Source organism: Scylla paramamosain, chromosome 32, assembly GCF_035594125.1.
Source record: "Scylla paramamosain isolate STU-SP2022 chromosome 32, ASM3559412v1, whole genome shotgun sequence".
Lineage (NCBI taxonomy): Eukaryota > Metazoa > Arthropoda > Malacostraca > Decapoda > Portunidae > Scylla > Scylla paramamosain.
Window position 1 is genome coordinate 1,544,197 of NC_087182.1, and position 19,558 is coordinate 1,563,754.

At 44.6% G+C, this 19,558-nt stretch overlaps 1 long non-coding RNA gene across 2 annotated transcripts in view; it reads left to right on the forward strand.

Moving 5' to 3' along the window:
* The first annotated feature begins 1,611 nt into the window (after window positions 1–1,611).
* The window catches only part of LOC135089003 (uncharacterized), a 21,512-nt gene continuing 3,565 nt past the window's right edge, over window positions 1,612–19,558 (forward strand). The window contains exons 1-2 of one of the 2 annotated variants that reach the window (XR_010261358.1): window positions 1,612–1,678; window positions 6,628–7,111. This is a non-coding gene — a long non-coding RNA (uncharacterized LOC135089003). The other variant, XR_010261359.1, reaches the window with a different exon arrangement.

The window sequence follows — 19,558 nt, forward strand, 5'->3', positions numbered from 1 at the left end:
GCTAATGAATCCTCGGTCTCTGTCTCAGTGTTTCATGCGAGGCACTTCGTTACGTAAGAGAGGGCAGCAATTTATTTTTATTCACTGCCTCAATCATTCTTTCATTTATCTCTCTACACATTCCTACTTCTGGAACACCTCATTATCTCCAGGAATTCCTTCACTACCTCAATCATCCTTTCATTCGTCTCTCTACACAGTCCCAGCACAGCACCATCCATTCCTTTCCTGTCTCCTCCATTCTTTCATTCCTATTATACCCTAACTCAGTCAGAATCATTTGGATTATCTCTCTCCTGTCTCTCATATATCTCACACTCCAGTATTACATGTTCCGCTGTCTGGTCCTACTCTTGATGCTACAAGCGAAGCGTGCAGGTGGCAAACAAACACGTGACAGCAGAGCGGACCATCGATGAAGAAGTGAACACCTTGTATGAACAAATAACAGCTGTGTGAAGTGAAGAAATGAACTACACCTGCAGGAAATAAGGCGAATAGTGCTATTTATGTTGACTGCAGTGTGTGGGTGAAAATTACGTGAGTGTGTAACTGTTTTGGCGCAAGTCACTCTTAGAATTCCGGTTTTGGAGCCAAGGATTCTCACGTATTGGTGCCAAGCATTCTCCGGCATTCTCTTGAAGACACCAGCTGGGAACAAAGGGTAGGGTAAGTGTGGAATCTGTTTCTTGTTTACTGGATTGGTGTACGCATTCTTCTTCGTCTTGTCTTTACCTCTGCCCTGCTGTTCCTCTTCTTTCGCTGCCCGGGACCAAAGAAGCTATGGCTCGATTCTTTAGTTTCTTGGGACTCTTGAGGCATCAAACACCACTTTCACACTTACAACATTACAAATAAACACTATAGACAATACATGGTAAATGATTTTTTGTAAGCGTGTAGTTTTTTTTGGGGTAAAAGAAGAAAAAAAAAAGCATAAAACACAATACCTCACTATTTACGTTTCTGTGCTGCTTCTCTGGGCCACCGTTTCCTTTAGCAAGTCTCAATGGTTAGATCAAGGTGGTCTTTGACTTGCGCCGAGGGTTGCTCTTCAGATAGACAGTCATCTGCTGGTTCTTGCTGGCGGTGTTTCCAAATCTTTACAATAGTATTATATTTTGAGACTCATTTTTTTGCGTTTTTCTGGTTAGTTTTGTCTTTCTAAGGTCATGTATTATCTTATGTCTTTCAAGCAACTTTCTTTGGATTTAAAGTTCTCTATATATTTTTTTCGGCAATATTCTAGTTTCAACTCCATCTGGCTGTATTTTTCTTAGTTTTATATTTCTGAGGTATTGTATTGTCTTATCTCCAACCGAAGTGACAACTTCATATAATTTTTCGACATTATTTTAGTTTCACTTCCATACTTTTTTTTTGGGGGGCACTCTTCTTTACATTTCTGTGTTCAAGAGGTGACGTGGCATCTTATCTCAGGTTTAGCAGCAACTACCAATGTATCAATCACTCAGATATCACGTATAGAACACTCGCATTGAGTTGCGTGAGGTGGCATGGGAAGTAAGAGTGGGTGGGATGGGTGAAGGGAGGGGGGATAACGTGTGGGTCATGAGGGCAGCGGGGGCGGGCAGCAGTGGGAGTAGGAGAATAGGGTCTGGCTGGCGGGGGCACGCGGCGGTCCAGTCAGTGTGTGCGGGGCAGCGGCGGAGAGAAGGTAGGGACGTCGGTGGCCCAGCTCGCCTGCAGTGTGACTGAGCGTGGCGGTGGCGTAAGGTCAAGCCACCACCGTCTCCTGCCTCTGCCGTATTACCGTGCTGGTGTTGCCGAGTGGTGGTTGTGTGCTAGTGTTATTGGTGTAGCGGCGACAGTACAGCGCTTGTGGATGTGCGATATAGAAAGAAGAAAAGCTGTATTTTACTTCAAGCTGAAATGTCACGAGTGAGAGAAAGGGGGAGAAAAAGATAAGAGGTAAATATAACTGTCGTGCGTCTCTACCTGAAGGTTTTGCTGGCTTAACCTGGTGTTGTCCTTCAATGCGTGGTGGGAATGAATTAGGTACTCGTACAGCAAGTGAAGGCGACCTGACGAAAGCCATAAATAATGCACGGCTGGATTGTGTGTGTCACGCCCTCGTGAGCAGATTCAATGACACGGCAGGAATGTACCAGCATTTAAACACACACACACACACACACACGTACACACAACCCATCCTAACACAACACCACACACATCGAGCCACGCACCCCAAACACAAACAAACACCACGCTAGTTAGTTAGCTTAGCCAGAGGGAGCAGTGGAATGTCAAAGCCCTGCGTCCACCGCCACGTCAAGGAAGTAGAAATTAATGAGCGCTCAGGAGGCGGCTCCGTGGGGGCTCATGTGATAACCTCAGTCAGCCGAGGCAGGGCGGGAGTCGTCACGCTGCCCTGTCCTCTGCTCCTCCCGCCCTGTGGTGACCTAGGGCGCTTAGTGTTGTGCGTGCTTTGCTCTTACTTTTTACCAGAGAGAGAGAGAGAGAGAGAGAGAGAGAGTTTTACGTGCATGTGTAGATTTGACATGACGAGGCATCTTGTAAAGGGTGTCAACGGAAGACTCTGCGTGTGTGTGTGTGTGTGTGTGTGTGTGTGTGTTATACTACGTACGTGCGAGGGTGAAAGTTCAGTTCATACGTAATATCCTATGCGTCAACAAGCCTCATTATTAAATATCGAGAGTTTATTTGGATGAGCTGGAGAGGGAGGGGAAAAAAGAGGATCAATTATTCTTTCTCATCACTGGTGGATAATTGGGAGCGAAAAAAAGTGGATGTGTAATTCGAGGTGCGTGTCATGAATTAAAAGAGCAACATATGATTAGTGTGGAAGAAACTGACCTCTCTCTCTCTCTCTCTCTCTCTCTCTCTCTGCTGAGGATGATCGTGGGAAGAGTTAACTTTTGTCAGACGTGAAGAGTTAAGAGTCAAAAAAGAAAGGAAAAAAAAGAAAAATAAGACTGTCCAGTTTATTTTCATTGTAGTGGAGGCAGAAAATATCTCACACGTAATTTGGATAAAAAAAAAAAAAGAACGTGTGGTGTGAAGGGAAGGAATGAAAATAATTACATATTTTTAAAATCGTTGGATAAAAAATGTGTTTGGAATTATTAAATGAACGAAGAAGCAAAGTCAGTTCATTGTTATATATCTAAACTGAGTCGCGTGGCTAACAGCTTCCATTTTGAGACGAGTACTGCTCATACTCGTACATTAACTAGAAATCGTAAACTACACCACAATAATAACAAAATCCCATCACTGAATCAATAAAACCTTCTCGTATATAAAAAAAATTAGTCCGCAATCCAGTTCATTCTCTCATACGCAGAATTACGTTAAAACTTTCATAAAAAAATAAATAAACGAATATATCACTTAATTCTCCCTGTCAGTCACGTTTCTTTCCAAATCTCGTCAGCAAAGTAACTTCAACTTTCGCAGAAATTAATAAAACAACACCTTTTCGATCAGTTATTATCTTTTTAATCATTCTTATGCATTATAAACCAGTATGTAATTTTTTCCTAATCAGTAATGCTTTTCTTCAAATCTCATAAGCAAAGTAACCTCACCCTTTGAGAAATTGAGAGTTGTGAGGGGAGGATCACGAGGAGGAGGAAGAAGAGGAGAGGAGATGAGCAGCTGAAGTTTGAGCTGTGAGGAGGAGGAGAGGAGGTGGAGTAGGAAGAAGAGTAGAGGGGTGGAAGAGGAGGAAGAGGAGGAGGAGGAGGAGAGGAGGTGTGGGGCCGAAGTTTGAGCTGCGGGAGGAGGCGGAGAGCAGTGACGGCCACCAGGGCGCAGATGGTAAAACTCTCCCACACAGCTACTGGTCTTTGGCTGCCTCTTTAGGTCCGTGGCCCCATTACCCTTCGTGTGTGTGTGCGTGTGTGTGCGTGTGTGTGCGTGTGTGTGTGTGCGTGTATGTGTGTGTGTGTGTGTGTGTGTGTGTGTGCGTGTATGTATGTGTGTGTGTGTGTGTGTGTGTGTGTGTGTGTGTGTGTGTGTGTGTGTGTGTGTGTGTGTAAAACTCCCCTCCTCCTCTTCCTCTTCTTTTTCTTCTTCTTCCTCCTCCTCCTCCTCCTCCTCCTCCTCCTCCTCCTCCTCCTCCTCCTAGGTTATCTGTTTTGGATGATTTTCTGGGTGTTTACCTTCCTACATCCCTCTCCTCTCTCTCTCTCTCTCTCTCTCTGTGTGTGTGTGTGTGTGTGTGTGTGTGTGTGTGTGTCAAGAGTTGTCCGCTTCACATGTAACATCACTTGTTCGTCTTTATCTTCCCTCCCATCCACATTTATCCCCACGAGCGTTGCGCGGCTCAATGGCTTATATTTGCTTTCATAGTCTAATTTATGCTTCGCTCGAGTACTAAACCGCATCAACACAACACTAACCTCTCGTTCTCCTTGAATCCATCACTGCTTAGCTCAAATCCCTTCCCGTTAGTTCCCTCCAGTAAAGCTCCGTTCGTTTAGCGGCGCGGACCAACATCGTAACGTCATCTCACCGTCATTCTAATTAATAACAATGGCATTAACTAGAGGGACGTTTCTCAGACTCCCGGGGTGGCGTTTCGCTCAGCCTGGACCAGCGGGGGGTAGCGGCCGCCGACACACGACCCTCTGTATTAATTTATGGGTAGCGGGGCGAGCCTGGAGGGAGTTGGAGCGCTTATCATCGTGTCGTTCACATCCCGTTAATGATAGCTTTAATTGCCTGTAAAGTCAACGTCTTCATGTGTCTCCGAGGGTTTTTGTGGATGCAGGGTGATGTGGGCGAGTCATGGCGGGGTATCTGGCAGTTAATCTCGCCGTGGGAGTGGTTGTAACTCTGCTTGGCGTTTAATAGACTCTGCATTGGCCCTCGGGGACTCGCTCGTGCATCAAGGCACATAAAAGAAACCTTGTAGAGAGCCAGGGTCTGCGCAGGGAACACCTTGTGGCTCTTACTATGAGACAGACATTTCTTTTGACGGTGAGACGCGGCCCGCTCAATGGTGCACTTGTGAGCTGCTGCCCTGCATGACTCGTAAAGCTGAGGCGCCACAAAGGAGCAGGCGAGGGTCCGGTGTGTGCGGCGTGGACACCTCAGCCTGGTCGCGGCGGCGGCGGTGGTGGTGGTGGTAGCAGCCTGCAGCCTTGCACCACGCTGGGGAGCCTCAGCCCTCAGCCTACTGCCGCCGATGAGGCAGCCACGGGTTTGCCTTGACCTGGTTCTTGGCCTCTGTGGGATTCGATCGTGTATGAGCCATTAGGCAGGGTGCGCACGTCTAGCCTGGCCTTGCACCCCCAGCACACTCGCTACCTGTAAACAAAACACACGTATCCTCACCGCCGCTACAGCAAACACCACGCGTGCCTCTTGCTGCCGCGCCCTCCTCTCCTCCTCTCGTAGTGACATTGTCCATTATTCAGAGACGCTTTGCTCTCTCACCACGACTATCTTCCAAGGTCACAGAGATGATTAGCCGGGTTCTCAAGAGTGCTTCTCCAGTTAATAATGTAAAAATATTGTTAAGCCGTCACTAGAACCATAAAAGCATCTTTAAAAACCCTTGTAACTTCAACTACGTAGAGCCTTTTGAGTGTAGTGGAGGTGCGGCGCAGAAGTGTTTCAGAGCATGGTCCACTGCCGCGCCCTCCAGCAGGCCACCCTCGCACACGCTCCCGACACGGTGTCACAGGAACGCCGCTGCCAATTACTACCTCTGTATCTGTCGTGTCTTGCAGAATTAACACTAATGATGACGAGATACGACTGCGTTCAGGGCCAGACTGCGGGAGGGGGGGATATCGAGGTTTCAGTTCCCCTAGGTCACCGCGCCGCGCCTTCCCTCATCCCCATAGGAGTTAGCTCACTGCAGACACGCTTACCCGATCCTGTCCCTTGAGGTTAAGAATACTGGGTTGTGTCTAGTGTAACTGCGAATTTCCTGCGATGTATGTCCTTTTTTTTTCCTCGTGTGGCTTAATGTATGTCGGAGGTGGTGAGTGGTCAGCAAGCTTGTAAATTTAGATGCCCGCATTATTGTCTCCAATATAACTCGGACACACCCACTTTCTCTTATTCAACCCCTTTCTCCATCTCCCCCTCCTCGACCCTTCTCTCCCTGCCTCCCCCGTCTAAGAGAGAGAGAGAGAGAGAGAGAGAGAGAGAGAGAGAGAGAGAGAGAGAGAGAGAGGACTTACCATCACAACCTTCTAGCACCGTGCATGCATTCCAGCACCTCATCAAGACTCATGTTCACGCATATCGCACTTTGAACCACACGGAAGCTGACATTAGAGGCGATTTTTACGTTTTTTCTGCCTCTTAGCATACTTGTGATTGGGTAAAAACTTGCGTATAGGTCAGAGGAAGCAGACGAGAGGCAAGGACGGAGGTGAGTGCGTCGGGGAAAGCAAAAAAGGGGTTTAGAAAAAGGAGTAGCACTGCGGAGGGCGGGCGAGCATGGGCGGGCGAGCATGGGCGTGGAAGTGGCCAGTATTCCCTCAGCTGGATCGAGGCGTGTATAGCGAGTGAGTGCAAGCATTTCTGCCTGACATTATCCCCTCAAGTGGTTTTTCTGGCCGTCCCTTGGTAATTAAATATAAGAGAACCGGTTTCACGCAGCTGTTTGCATCGGTACAGATAATACGGAGGGCAAGGGAGCTCTCCGACAGAATCTCCTGGATGACGGAGTGTCCCTAACGTAGACTTTTGTGATAGGAAAGTGACAGATTAAGAAAACTGTGAAAAAAAATATCGAAGCGTGATGGACGAAAACACGTGAACGAACAAATGAGAAAGAGAGAAAAAACGAACCATAAGTGACGAGAAATAAAAAAAAAATAAACAGTGCACGTAACTGACTTCGAAAAAAACAACAACAACATAACAAAACCAAGAAAAACAATGTTAATCTGAGAATTTCCAACACCGGGCGAGGAAGAGGAAGAGGAAGAAGACACGAGACATTCCTGGACTGCTGGGACTGAACGGGACGGAGGAAGGGAGCGTATGAGAGCGTAGCAGCGGCGCGTGAGGAGGGGCGGCATCGTGACCAACTTGGGAGGAGCGTGAGAGGACGCCGGGCATAGAGTCGCCATGGCCCGCCTCCTTCCTCTCTTATCAGGTAGGTGGGCGGAGGTCACGACCCTTCTCGGACTCCCCAGGTTCAGAAATTCACCTCTAAATGATCATGTGTTTTCCCTCGTGTGTCAAGCGTTCCTGGTAGGATTTTTTAGTGTGTATGTGTGTGTGTGTGTGTGTGTGTGTGTGTGTGTGTGTGTGTGTGTGTGTGTGTGTGTGTGTGTGTTTCGTTTCTTTTCTTGTTTCTTTCTTTTTGTGTGTATTTTCGTTTCTTTTTTCTTGTTTTGTTTTGTTTTGTTTTGTTAGGTGAGGTTTGATTTGTGTGTGTGTGTGTGTGTGTGTGTGTGTGTGTGTGTGTGCTTTAGTACTTGAAGTGTTTTCTTTGCTGTTTTCTTCTTGCTTCTTATTTTTTTTTATTTGTTTTGTGTTTTTTTGTCTTCTTGATTTTGTTTTATGTTTTGTTAATTACGTGTTGGTATACATTTATATTTTTATTTTCTTTAGATACTCTTTTTATTTCTCTGTCCTTTCACTATTCAAAATATCTAGTCTTGCTTGTACGTTTTTTTTTTTTTTATTTCTCCTTTATTATTCCTGTTCTTGTTGTCCTCCTTCTTGTTTTTCTTATTCTTGATCTTGTTCCTGCTCGTCTCCCTCCTGTTTTGTTTTTCCTTCCTTTTACTTTTCAAGATATCTTTTATTTTTTTTCTTTATTGTTCTTGTTCTTCTTGATCCTGTTACTGTTCTTCTTGTTCTTGTTATTTTTGATCTTGTTCTTCCCACCACCACCACCACCACCACCACCACCATCACTTCCAAGGATGCGCATGTAGGGACCAAAGGTTGCGCGTTGACAAGCTGCCTGGTTTGCGCCTTGCTGTGTAAATCTCAATCCGGCGAGAGCTTGTGGTGGCGAGCCGTGAGCCTTGTCCACTCGAGTTCTCAAGTGGATGATTGTGCCGAAGTGAGAGAGAGAGAGAGAGAGAGAGAGAGAGAGAGAGAGAGAGAGAGAGAGAGAGAGAGAGAGAGAGAGAGAGAGAGAGAGAGAGAGAGAGAGTAAAATATTATAGCGAAAAGTACATATAGAGGAAAGGGAAAAGGAAGGAATATTTAAATGACGGTATCAATAAACGTCTGGGTTAGGTTAGGTTAGGTTAGGCTAGATCAAGTTAGGTTAGGTTAGGTTAGGTTAGGTTAGGTTAGGTTAGGCTAGATTAAGTTAGGTTAGGTTAGGTTAGGTTAGGTTAGGTTAGGTTAGGTTAGGTTAGGTTAGGTTAGGCTAGATTAAGTTAGGTTAGGTTAAGTTAAGTTGGGTTAGGTTAAGTTAGGTAGTTTGGTTTGGTTAGTTGGCAGGGAGATGGATAAATGGATACTGGATACTAGATTAGCCTAATTTAAGTTAGGTTAGGTTAGGTTAGTGTAGATTAAGTTAGGTTAGGTTAAGTTAGGTTAGATTAAGTTAGGTTAGCTTAGTTGGCAGGGAGAGAGATGGATAAATGAATACAGGATGTTAGATTAGATTAGGTTAAGTTAGGTTAGCGACCAGAGGAGTGACGGATATATCAATGGATGTTGGGTGCTCTTTGCAGGGTTAGGTTAGGTCAGGTTAGCTAAAAGAGGAATGAGTGATAAATAAATGGGTGATAGATAATCTTCATAAAACGTTGGCTGTTAGATTAGGTTAAGTTAGGATAGCTAGCAGAAGAATGAGTAACAAACACATGCTTGGGTGCTAGATTGGGTTAGGGTAGGGTAGCTAGCAGAGAAATGAATTGCTAGGTTAGGTTATGAGAGCAGAGTGATCGAGTAAGAGATAAATAAGTACTAGGTTAGGTTAGGTTAAAGTAGCTGGCTGAGTGATAGATAAGTAGATAAATAGAATGAGTGATAGATAAATGCCTGCGTGCTGGATTGAATTAGGTTAAGTTAGGTTAGCTAGTAGAACAATTGAGTGAGATAAATAGACGTTGGGTAGAGAGTCTTCAGGAAATGCCTCGCTTCCCTGCAGGAGACGAGGAGCAGAAGGAGTGAGGGAGGAGGGGAAGGAGAGAAGCAGAAGGCGAAACTCGAGCCACTTCAGCCGCTTGTTGGTGCTGTATACTTTTTTTTTCCTCCTCGCCTCGCATCTCTTGAAAAACGTCCCTTGAAAAAATGATATCGCTTTCTTGAGTTGTGTCTCTCGTCCCTCCTTCCCTGGCAATTATTTCTGATTATTCTACTTGTTATTTTTTTCTTTGCGTCCTTTTCTTTATTATCAGTTTCCTTGCTTCTAGATAGCGTTCGTTTTTTTTTTTTCATTGTATTTTAAAACAACTCACTCTTCTTTTTTTCTGTGTTCTTTTCTATTATAAATTTTCTTTCGTTTAGATAGCTTTCATTCTTTGCTTTTTTTTTTTAAACATCCATCCTTCCTCACTTGCTTCTAGATAGCACTCGTTTTTATTCAGCATATTTTAAAATAACTGACTCTCCTATTTTTTTTTCGTCTCTGTTCTTTTTTTATGATAGTTTTCTTTCATGTAGATAACTTTCATTCTTCAGTGCTTTTAAGAATACCCATCATAAATAATGGATTCAAGTACACTTAACACACTGGCAGAGTTAATTTAATCTTGAACAATACGAGCTTTAATATACTGTAATGCACCACTTAACTTTCTTTACAATAGGCACAATTACTGCATATCTCTCAGCACCCAGCGGACGAGGATTGCATAACTGTAAGCGGAGTAGGTCAGGGTAGGTTAAGTTTGGGCTGTTGCAGACTCCCGCCGCTAGAGGGGGTGTGGATCCTATGTTCTGAAACGCTTTGCTCTCTCACCAAGACCATTTTCCAAGACCACAGAGATGATTATCCGGCTTCTCAAGAGTGTTCCTCCAGTTAATAGCATAAAAATCTTCTTAATCTGTCACTAGAAGCTTAAAAACACCCTTAAAAACTCGTGTAACTTATTTAAAAAGGCCCGTATTGTGAGACGCTTTGCCATCTCACCACGACTGTTTTCACAAGCCACAGAGACGATTAGTCAGGGTTTACAAGAGTGGTTACCCTGTTAATAATGTAGAAATCTTGTCACTAGAACCGTAGAAAACCCTTAAAAACCCATCCGCGTACAGTAACTTCAAATAGTAAAACCTTTTGAAAGTAACGGAGGTGCGGTGCGGAAATCTTTCATAATACGGTCTTGAGATACACACTCGGATGCCTTATGGTCAGATGGGACGCGGTAACAAAACATTAACACTGAGATTCTTACGTTTACTCCTCTTAAAAGCACTGACACGCGGGCACGAGGGCTGCAGTACGTCATGGGAGTAATCGTGGGTATAATCTAGGCACTTGAGTTATGGCGTGAGGCAGACAGAAGGCGAGGGCAGCTGAAGGAATGAGGGAAGATGTATGGAGGCTGCCTGACAGAAGGAAGCGAGAACCTGACTGCAGTTTCTCAAGTTTCTCAATTCTCTTGCGCTACGTCCTTGAGAGAGAGAGAGAGAGAGAGAGAGAGAGAGAGAGAGAGAGAGAGAGAGAGAGAGAGAGAGAGAGAGAGAGAGAGAGAGAGAGAGAGAGAGAGACGCATGGAAGTATATAATCTGGAATAACTTGGATAGATAAATATAGATAGATAGATATAAAAACAAACAAACTGGGTAATAAATTTGATGGGACAGTGCAAGAGAGAGAGAGAGAGAGAGAGAGAGAGAGAGAGAGAGAGAGAGAGAGAGAGAGAGAGAGAGAGAGAGAGAGAGAGAGAGAGAGACCACACCCTTTTTACATATCAGGTGGGACTTTACTTAATCTTACATCAACAAAGTGAGAAACATACACCAATATAATGATACGGGTTCATTACGAGCACCTTTCATCACAACGGGACGGGAACCTACCTGTATTTACCTGTTCGTGACTTGACTTACCTACCCACCGTTATAAAGTACCTTCTTTGACCTGTCGCTGCAAAACAAGGTTAGGTTAGGTTAGGATAGTTTAAGTTAGGTTAGGTTAGGTTAAGTTAGGGTTAAGTTAGGATAGTTTAATTTAGGTTAGGTTAGGTAAGGTAAGGTTAGGTTAGCTATCAAGACACTTTTTCGACTTCTTTGATACTGAATAGGGATTTTAACGTTTCACCGCTACTAACACATCTTTTCTTAATCTATACTCCCTTTGATACGTTTCTTCTAGTCTCACAGCCATCTCCAAACGTTAAACTGGCTAGAAAATGCAAAATCGAATCTTTTCTATCCCCTTCCATTTTGTAGATTCTATTAAAGAGTTCATATCTTGATTTTAGTGCTGCGGATTGTGTTAAGCACCGATATATGTTTTTATTCGTAAACTTAAGTGCGAGGAACGTGTAGGTGAAATGTAGCAATAGGAATGTTGGCGTAGCTGGATGCGGGAGCTGAGACAAGTTAGGTCTGGAGATTTTCCTCTTAAAATCACTGCATGCCGTAGTGAAAAGGATTAAGCTGAGAAGTAGTGTCTTGTGGAGCCTCATAAGTACTGGGGAGGGGGGGGTCCGGGGTCCGCTGCAGCCTTCACGGGGGGGAGGGGAGGGTTGGTATTATGAACAGCACACAGTTACCTTCCAAAGAACTTGATCCCTCGGTGACTCGTGTGCCTCGCGTCGTCAGGACAACTCCGGTGGTTGGCGAAGACTTGCAGTGTAGCTGAGAGAGGGAGGCGGGTTTTTGTCTTGTCCAGAGAGAGAGAGAGAGAGAGAGAGAGAGAGAGAGAGAGAGAGAGAGAGAGAGAGAGAGAGAGAGAGAGAGAGAGAGAGTCGCATTCTTCAGATTTTTGTCTTAATGGCGCTGAATAATTTAAAGATAAATGTCTTAACCTAACTTTTTATGTGCTTGGAAGAAATGCAGGTGGAAGCGCTGTGTGTGTGTGTGTGTGTGTGTGTGTGTGTGTGTGTGTGTGTGTGTGTGTGTGTGTGTGTGTGTGTGTGTGTGTGTGCGTGGCTTGTATTCAGAAACGCCTTGCTCTCTCACCATGACTATTTTCAAAGGCCACAGAGATGATTAGCCTGGTTCTCAAGACTATTTCTCCTATCAATAATGCATAAATCTTGTTAATCTGTCACTGGAATCGTAGAAAGCACCCTTAAAAAACAGTGTAACATTAACTAGAGCCTTTGAAATATAGTGAAGGTGCAGCGCTGAAGTGTTTTAGAATATAGTCCCTGTGTGTGTGTGTGTGTGTGTGTGTGTGTGTGTGTGTGTCCTCGCCTCGTTCACTGCCGCGATAAGGGAGTCATGGAGTCTGCGTGCCAGCAATGAAGGGACCAGCCAGATAACTGATCATTACGCAATTCTCCTAACTCAACTTTCTTTCTTCTTCGTCTTTATCGCTAACTTTCCTCCCTTTTCTTTCTCCTTCATCTCTTAGCTTTTATTTCATTGTTCTGTTCTACGTTTTTGTCTCTGAATTAATGCCTTTTTTTTTTTTCTTTCTGATTGGTCTCCTTTCATTTTATCTCTACACTTATTATCTTCTTCTTCTTCTTCTTCTTCTTCATCTTCTGCTTCTTCCGCCTTTCTTGTGCTTTCAAATCTCCTCTTTCCTCTTTTCTCTTTTTTTCTCCCTTTTCCTACCTGTAAAACTTCCTTCTTCCTCTTTTGCTCTTCCTCTTCATCCTCCCTCCTTGAAACCTCCTCCTCCTCCTCTTCCTATATTCAGACCTCCTCTTTCTTCCTTCTCATCAACCTCTCTTACGACTCTTCTGTCTCCAAATCTCCTCCTCCTTCTCCTCCTCCTCCTCCTCCTCCTCCTCCTCCTCCTCCTCCTCCCGGATAATGCATGGCTGGGCCCCAGGCAGCTCAGCGCCTCGCTAAGTGCAAATCGTCAGCTGCGAGTAAGAGAGAAGCAGGAGACGCAGACAGGTGGTGGGGGTTGTGGTGGTGGTGGTGTCAGGGGCTACGAACGTACTCGCTTTCTCATTAACAATAAAAAAAAAGGAAGAAGGAAAAAAAAAAAAAGTAGTGGGATGATTTTTTTTTTATAGATGTGATCTTTTTAAGGTGACTGTTCTGTTTGTTTACTTGTTTATTTCTTTCTTTATTGATTTGTTTTTGGGTTTGTATACGAGGATTACTTCACGATGGTTTTGGTGAAACAACTAGTATAATAACATACATAATAATGATGCTATAGTTAATGAGGATAATAATGATAACACTACTACTACTACTACTACTACTACTACTACTACTACTACTACTACTACTACTACTACTACCATCACCACCACCACCACCACACTTCATTCCAACACCCTTCATAAACAGCACCCATTTCGAAACACCCAACATCACACACACACACACACACACGCACAACTGACACACATAGAAGCCCCGGCAAGGTACACAGCATGAAGAGAGCTCCCAATATCACTGCGACGGAGCTTAATCCCATCCGTGGAATGAGGTGGCGGGCTGAGAAGTGCTGGGGTCTTGTCTAGTTACCATTTGCTTGAGGGAGGATGAGACAGAGCGAAGGGACCAGTTCTTAAAAGTCCCACATTGGTCTCTCTCTCTCTCTCTCTCTCTCTCTCTCTCTCTCTCTCTCTCTCTCTCTCTCTCTCTCTCTCTCTCTCTTTTGGCGCTACGAAAATTATACATGCATTAGGACAGTACAGGAATTGAAGTTAGAATTGACTCTACCTTGCAAAAAAAAAAAAAAATAAATAAAGGGAATGAGAAGCAAATGGTACGTGTTGTAAAGGGTAATTGTACTGTTGATTGTCCTGATAACTGTTTATTACTTGCAGAAAGGAATCAGGGAAACACGAAATGGTCTAATGAGGAAATTCGTGGGTTTGTGTTCCTAAATGTTTCGTCGTGAAGGCTCGACTTTTTGTGAGAGGCTCTGGTGAAAGTTACTGGAGTTTTTAAGGGTGCTTTCATGACTCAAGTTTAAGAGTTTATTGTGAACTACTAAAGTTTTCAAGGGTGCTTTCATGACTCCAGTGATAGTGTAAGGCTTGTAGTGTAAGTTATTGGAGTTTTCAAAGGTGTGTTTCATGATTCAAGTGGTAGTTTAAGTCCCTGGTGGAAGTTACTGGAGCTTTCAAGGGTGCTTTCATGACTCAAGTGGTAGTTCAAGTGGTTGTAGCGAATTATTGGGGTTTTCAAGAGTAATTTTCATTATTCCAGTGATAGTTTAAGGGGCTCTAGTGAAAGTTTATTAGTTTTCAAAAGTGTTTACGTGTTTCCAGGTATTGCGTACTGTACCACCAAATGAAAAAAAAAAAAATAACACTCATGAGAAGTTGACCAATCATCTCCGTGGCCTTTGAAAACAACGCTAATGGGGGGAACAGCGCGTTTAAGAGCACGGGGCATACTTGCATTGCCATTACCTCCAAACCACCATCATCATTTCATCTCCGAACATGACATACGCCAATCAGATAAGGCGCCACAGATGCTCCTGATACCATACCTCAGAACTCCCGCTATTACCGTCCCCCGAACATGAACCCAATACAGAACGATCACCGTATTTCCCAAAACACCATTATCAGTCTATCACTTGAGACCTTCCCCTTGGACCCAGCGTAAAGAGAGTAACAGGTAATAGCACTCTCCCTCTCTCCCAGCTCTCCCGTCTCTCTCTCTCTCATTAACTCATCGAACTGTAAAGGTAAATAGAGTGCTGAGCTGAGAGTCTTTGAACCGCTACCAATTAACAGGACGGCAAATCACTCCAGCGGTATCTTATTGGAGTTGTGATTGCCTCGCGTCCCCAGCAGCGGTCAGGGGACATCACGTGCTTGCCTAATGAGCCCAGGTAAAGGTAGGCCGGTCCAAACGTGCAGGTAAAAAGCTGTTTTCCTTCACATTCTTCTTCGCATGTTTGTCATTGCAGTGAAGGGTTTCCCAGTGAAGGGGTGACCAGGTTGTGTGTGTGTGTGTGTGTGTGTATGCTTCGATAGTTGGTGTTGTTTTGTGTTTAGTGTTTCAAATTGTGGTTTTGTGTGTTGGGTGGGTGTTGATTCGCTCTCTCTCTCTCTCTCTCTCTCTCTCTCTCTCTCTCTCTCTCTCTCTCTCTCTCTTCATTATCTTTATTTCCCTGTATCTGTGCTACCACCACCACCACACCACCACCACCATTACCCCAACAACCACTCCCCATCTACACACCTTCTTTACCGAACCCAAACAAACCGAGCACCTCACCTTGTCCTACGCTCTAAAATCTACCACACATTTAAACCCTGTACCAACATTTACAATCAATATGACATTCTTAAATAAAAAAAAAAAAAAACTCTTTTTCTCCCATCCTTCCCCTCTGTGTGTGTGTGTGTGTGTGTGTGTGTGTGTGTGTTGTGGGGGGTGTTGGCGCCTGTCTGTCTGTCTATCTGTTGTGTTCATGGTCTTGTAACTTCGTGTTTTTGTTTGCGTTTCCCGTTGTGCATCGTGACCCGCCTGTCGCCCTCTCGCCTCAACAGAACGGCGAGACTCTTAATTAATCTCCTGATAATTCGGCTCCTTAATCTGAAGGCTACGGTAGAAGGAGGGGAGGGAGGAAGAGGAAGAAGAGGAGGCAGCAGTAGTAGTAAATAGTAGTAATAGTAGTAGTAGTAGTAGTAGGAAGAGGAGGAGGAGGAAGAGGAGGAGTTGAAGAAAAGAAGATGGAGGAGGAGAAGGAGGAGCTGAAGTAGAAAAAAAAGGTGAAGAAGAGGAGGAGAAGGAGTTGAAAAGGAGAAGGAGGAGGAGGAGGAGGAGGAGGAGGAGGAGATAGTTACATAGGTACAAGAAAATAAAGTTAATTACAAAGGAAGGAGTGGGTGGTGCCTGGAATATAACTTAGGAGGGGAAGCAGCAACGGTGATGGAGGAGGAGGAGGAGGAGGAGAAGGAGGAGGAGGAGGAGGAGGAAGAGGAGGAGGAGGGGAATGATGGAGGAGACAAAATGCTTCAGGAGTACGAGGAGGAGGAGGAAAAGGGATGGAAAAGGAGCTGAAGGAGGAGGTGGAGGAGGTGCAAGGACGAGGAGGAGGAGGAGGAGGAGGAGGAGGAGGAGGAGGAGGAGGAGTGGACACAGCAAGACTCACTAGGTAGAAAGTAGCAGGGTAATGGCAAAGGTCACTTCTCCTCCTTCTCCTCCTCCTCCTCCTCCTCCTCCTTCTCCTCCTCTTTTTCCTGTACTTGTCGTCGGTCGATGTCCTCCTTATTGTCCTCCTCCTCCTCCTTCTCCTTCTCCTCCTCCTCCTCCTCCTCCTTATTTTTGTCCTCTTTTCATGATTTCTTTCTCTATCCTCCTCCATTATTGTTTTTTTTCTTTTTTCTTCTATCTCTATTGTTCGTATGTATGTCGTTTTCTTTCTAATGTTTTTATTTTTCATTTGTTTTATTATTGTCTTATTTTTTTATTGTTTCCACTTTTTTTTTCTTTCCACTGTTCGTTTTTTTCAGCATTATTCTTGTCCTTTTCTTTTCATTATTCATTCGATGTTGTAGTTCCTTCTTGTTCTTCTTTCCGTTCCAGTTCTTGTTCTTTGTTTTCATATTTTTTCCCCTTCTTTCTTCGTTTCCTTCGCTCATTTATTCACTCTTCTTTTATTTTTTCTTTTATTCCTATACTGTACTCCCTTGTAAATAGACTAGGGTATTATTCTCCCTCTTAGTGCTGCTTCTTGTAACTGTAAAGCATTGTCAAGAAACCAGGGTATTTATTTTCATTCCTATACTCATGTCAACTGTTTTCCTCCTTTAGTCTTTCGTAAACAAATTAGGATATGTTTCTTCACACACACACACGAGAGAGAGAGAGAGAGAGAGAGAGAGAGAGAGAGAGAGAGAGAGAGAGAGACGCCTTTCTAAACTGAATTGACCAGGGAAAGACACCACGATCTTGTAACATCCCGTATACCACTTGAGTACCTCCATCAGATCCCTTCATGTCACCTACACTACGTAATCTAGCGGGAGAAACAGGTGGCGATAAGTATTCCTAGAAACAGTATTGTGGAGTCCTTTCTGTCCTTCCTTAGGGTTCTTTTACTGGTGCCTGGGGTGTCTCGTCCTGCCTGGGGCCGTAGACGTGATGGAGGGCCTTGCGGTGACTGCTGGGGTGACGGACGGAGGGAAAGAGGGAGGGAGGTGAAGGGAGGGAGGTGGAAGAAGGAATGGTCTAAGTTTGGCCTCTCTTGTCTGCTGTTGACGTTGATTTGACTGGATGTGTAAGGAATGTTTCGCACGTGTGTGTGTGTGTGTGTGTGTGTGTGTGTGTGTGTGTGGTGGTGGGGAGTCTGAGTTAAGGTGATGTGAACAGGACAAGGAGGTTTTAAATGATGGTGTGTGTGTGTGTGTGTGTGTGTGTGTGTGTGTGTGTGTGTGTGTGTGTGTGTGTGTGTGTAGTGGGATAGGAACTCAGGGACATGTTTGTTGCTATTCCGTTCTATCAGTAAATTAAAAAGAGAAATAAATAAACGTTTAATCGTATACACAAGAATGAAAAAAAAAAAAACATGGAAAAAAGGAACCACTTAGATATACTGTAAATTAAAAAAAAAACTGTTACATTCCATTCTTGCGTCCTTGAGGAAAAAAAAAGAGAAAGAAAAGAATGTTCCCTAAATAATAGTAATAACAATAATAATAATAATAAGAAGAAGAAGAAGAAAAAAAGAAGAAGAAGAAGAAGAAGGAGAAGAAGAAGAAGAAAAATAAGGACAACAACTACAACACACACACACACACACACACACACACACACACACAGCTAAAAACAGAGCACCATCACAACCTAGCAATCTGTAGCAGAACAAACACGCGAGAAATATCCTCAAATATTTGGCGCCGCAGAAAAACACCCACGATTTACCGCATTTACTTTGGTCCTTGGCAGCGGGGGGCGGGGGGAGTGTCCTGGCAAGCTTAGGGGCGGTGGGGACACGATGCCTCGACCCTCGTGCCCTTGGGGTAGGCGGCGGACTGGCGCTGGCTGTCAGGATGGGGAGGAGGGGCAGGTGATGTGGGATATCAGGTGAGAGGGGGGGGACGGGTAGGAGTAGGAGTAGGAGTAGGAGGAGGAGGAGGAAGAGGAGGAGGAGGAGGATTATAGTGACTTTTTGAGTGTTTAGGAACTTGCAAGAGTAGAAGGAGGAAGAAGAGGAGGAGGAAGAAGAAGAGATTACATAGACTTTCTGAGAACTTATTCCAACTGGCGAGGAGATAGGACAGTACGAGAGGAGGAGGAGGAAGAGTAGGATGATGATGATGATGATGATGAGGATTTGAAAGGATTGCAAAGGATAACAAATAACAAGCGATCCTTTCGTCCTTCGTGGGATATTTGATTACACTGCACTTACAACTACTGAAGGAGATAAGACGGCAGAGTCGAAGGAGGAGGAGGAAAAGTAAAAGAGAAGTGAGAAGGAGAAAGACGAGAAGGATTAGGAGCAAAAGAAGGAGAAGGATAAGAGGGAGAAAAATTAAAAGAAAGAGCACGAGAAAAGAGAGTGACGATAAATTGTCAAGAGAGAGAGAGAGAGAGAGAGAGAGAGAGAGAGAGAGAGAGAGAGAGAGAGAGAGAGAGAGAGAGAGATGAGATAATTCCCGAAGGAGACGCAGACGGTGTGCGAAACTAAGCGAGACCCGAGGAAGACCCAGCGATACAACAGGAGGACCAAAACAAGACCAAACAAGACTCAATAATACCACAACAAGACCCAGAAAAACACAATAATCCCCCAGTGAAGACCCCAGGAAGACCCATCAAGACCCAGCGCCACTCCCTCGAACACTCGCGCCCTCCGCCTCGCTGCTTCCGTCGCGAATCAAGACGCGATGGGTCCTTTTATGGGTGTTCGCGACTTCTGGCCGGTGCGTACCCGGGGCAGGGTCGCGAGCGGGTTCATGATGCGGTTAGCGGTCAGTACCTGCTCTGGGAAGGGGAGAGGGGCCGCGTCTTGTCAGTGAGGGTTGTGCGGTGGCTGTGTGACTCATGCTGGTAGAGAGAGAGAGAGAGAGAGAGAGAGAGAGAGAGAGAGAGAGAGAGAGAGAGAGAGAGAGAGAGAGAGGTGGGATGACAGATGAGAGAAAGACCTACCTCAATATTGCGTCTCGTGTTGGTTCATATATATTTATTTTTTACTCTCTCTCTCTCCTCTCTCTCTCTCTCTCTCTCTCTCTCTCTCTCTCTCCTCTCTCTCTCTCTCTCTCTCTCTCTCTTTCCTCTATGGATATGGTTTCAAATCCTCCCACATACTTTCTTCCTCCACCGCAAACCCTACTTACCTCTCTCTCTCTCTCTCTCTCTCTCTCTCTCTCTCTCTCTCTCTCTCTCTCTCTCTCTCTCTCTCTCTCTCTCTCTCTCTCTCTCTCTCTCTCGTTGCTCTCTTTCTCTTTATTTTCTCCTATTTTCTTCCTGTTCTTTTTTATCGTAACTTATTTATTCTTTTCTTATTCTCTCCTCCCTTTTTCTCTTCTTATTGCCTTCTTTCTTTGTTTATTTTTCCCCATCTTCCTCTCTT